Here is a 3,404-nt window from a genome sequence, read left to right as displayed (position 1 = left end):
CCTTCCCTCTCTCCCTCCTTCCCTCCCTCCTTTTCCATCTCTCCATCTCAGTCTCCATATGTAGCTGAGAGGGTTTGAGACCAAACTGCAGCCAGTCATTATCTAAAGGGGGTATTATAATTAACAAAACAATAAAAGTTTATTAATGAACATTAAAATGCAAAATAGTGAAAAGAGATCCTATCAATCAAAGATGACTCCCTTTTTGAGTTTTAATTAGATATTGCAGTTAATAGCATGAGGGGGGAGTTTGGAACCATTTAATTGCCCTGGTTTAATGGGCCAACATCTTTTTCAAGTTGGAGATTAAAACATTTTAATTTATAGAATAATGTCATTTTTATTTCTGCTGCAACTAATAAAAGTCCAGATCCCCCAGATTCAGATGAGCCAATCAAAAACCTTGCTTTCATTTTCAAAGGTAAGGATGGTAGTATTGTGTGTGACTATATAAAGTAGTTGCGTCTCCAGTAAATGAGATATAACACACACATATACACACATATAGACACACACACACACACACACACACACAGTAGTTCCATTATAACCCTACTGAATTATCCTCCTATAGAATGAATTGTTCCATAAGACCTGATGCTGTCTGAAACTCTGTTGAAGTTTTTGACAAAATCGTCCCTTTATACATTACTTCTCCCGATCGCTTAAAACATAACTTATATTTCTGTCAGATTTGTATTTTATATTTTTTTACGGATTCCCCACATTATTACACACTACTCTACCACAACATATCTACAATAGAACACATTATTACACACTACTCTACCACAACACATCTACAATAGAACACATTATTACACACTACTCTACCACAACACATCTACAATAAAACACATTATTACACACTACTCTACCACAACATTTCAACAATAGAACACATTATTACACACTACTCTACCACAACACATCTACAATAGAATACATTATTACACACTACTCTACCACAACACATCTACAATAGAATACATTATTACACACTACTCTACCACAACATATCTACAATAGAACACATTATTACACACTACTCTACCACAACATATCTACAATACAACACATTATTACACACTACTCTACCACAACATATCTACAATATAACACATTATTACACACTACTCTACCACAACATATCTACAATACAACACATTATTACACACTACTCTACCACAACATATCTACAATAAAACACATTATTACACACTACTCTACCACAACATATCTACAATAAAACACATTATTACACACTACTCTACCACAACATATCTACAATATAACACATTATTACACACTACTCTACCACAACATATCTACAATAAAACACATTATTACACACTACTCTACCACAACATATCTACAATAGAACACATTATTACACACTACTCTACCACAACATATCTACAATACAACACATTATTACACACTACTCTACCACAACATATCTACAATAGAACACATTATTACACACTACTCTACCACAACATATCTACAATATAACACATTATTACACACTACTCTACCACAACATATCTACAATACAAAATCCATAATACAGCAATATAACAAAATGAACGTGTGTAGAGTGCGTGTGTTAGCATGTGTGTGCATATGCGTGTGCCTGTGTGTGTGTGTGTGTGTGTCTCTTCACAGTCTGGGACTGAGTTTTCTGTAATGTACAGGTTGCACTGATGGTTCACCAGACAAGGTGTGTGTGTGTGTTTGAGGGGAGCAGGGGATCTGGCCAGGTGAGGTTTGTGTGTGTGTGTTAGGCTGGGGACCTGGTGAGGTGTGTGTGTGTGTTTGAGGGGCAGGGGAGTTATTTCTGAAACAGGCCACTGTGAGAAGCGGAGCAGTGTAGCGTAGCATGTTTCCTGGTCCGCAGCGTAGCGCTCCACTTTCCCTCCACGCCACTCTGTAATTAGGCCACGATTTGAACTCGCTTAGTTCCTCCCTGAGCGGGGTCACCAGGTCACCAAACTATTATAAATCGAGCAAGGGCTGTGTGATAGTGTGAGTGTGTGTGCGTGCCTGTGTGTGTGGGGGGGTGGGGTGATAGAGAGGTGAGGTGGCTTCTGATTGGCCAAGAGGGTGTCGTTAAATATAGTTTCACAGAGTTGAAAAGGTGTTGCTGCTCCAGATGTGTGACTGTGTCCATGGATATGAAGGATAATTCATGTGGACTGATGTCTCTGTTTGGGGTAACAACAGAGACAGGTGTGAATCTGCCCACTCTTTTCCCTCGGCTTTGACTTCAACGTCGACTGCAGTCTCTACACGAAACAAAACAGACATCAATTGGACTCAGAGTGTTTGATCCCTCCTCCTCCTGGTTCTGTGTGTATTCATTCTTCTCTCCCCTCTGGTTTTTGTTTTTTGGTGACATCCCCCTTTTCTCTCTCCCTCTCCACAGAAAGAATGCAAAAAAACAGAACACACAACAATAACAGAGCGCCTGTGAAAGAACTGGCACAGCCCAGTCAGGCAGGCAAAGAGGGAGGCAGCGAGGCAGGCAGAGAGGGAGGCAGAGAGGGATTCACGTCTCTGTCTATTTTTGCCTTTTTTCTGTAGCCAGACCCACAGGCTTTTCCACATATCTGCCACAATGTATACCGCCAGACTGTGACACCAGACTCCCACACTAACTACGACTTTGACCTGCCCTTCAAAGGGGTGGCCTACACTACCACTAGAGCTGCTGGAGGGAGGAGAGAGAGAGAGAGAGAGAGAGAGAGAGAGAGAGAGAGAGAGAGAGAGAGAGAGAGAGAGAGAGAGAGAGAGAGAGAGAGAGAGAGAGAGAGAGAGAGAGAGAGAGAGAGAGAGAGAGAGAGAGAGAGAGAGAGAGAGAGAGAGAGAGAGAGAGAGAGAGAGAGAGAGAGAGAGAGAGAGAGAGAGAGAGAGAGAGAGAGAGAGAGAGGGAGAGAGAGAGAGGAGAGATTAAACAACACTATAGAGACAGATGTTGTCCCTGGTTCACTACCTCTCCTCTCTTATTCTCCAGTTGGACCTCCAGGCTACCACTGTAAAAGAGCTGTAAGACAGTAGAGCTGTAAGACAGTAGGGCTGTAAGACAGTAGAGCTGTAAGACAGTAGGGCTGTAAGACAGTAGGGCTGTAAGACAGTAGGGCTGTTAGACAGTAGAGCTGTAAGACAGTAGGGCTGTAAGACAATAGAGCTGTTAGACAGTAGGGCTGTAAGACAGTAGAGCTGTAAGACAATAGAGCTGTAAGACAATAGAGCTGTTAGACAGTAGAGCTGTAAGACAGTAGAGCTGTAAGACAGTAGAGCTGTAAGACAGTAGAGCTGTTAGACAGTAGAGCTATAAGACAGTAGAGCTGTAAGACAGTAGAGCTGTAAGACAGTAGGGCTGTAAGACAGTAGGGCTGTAA

Source organism: Coregonus clupeaformis, chromosome 29, assembly GCF_020615455.1.
Source record: "Coregonus clupeaformis isolate EN_2021a chromosome 29, ASM2061545v1, whole genome shotgun sequence".
NCBI classification, from domain to species: domain Eukaryota; kingdom Metazoa; phylum Chordata; class Actinopteri; order Salmoniformes; family Salmonidae; genus Coregonus; species Coregonus clupeaformis.
This window is presented reverse-complemented; position numbering follows the sequence as displayed.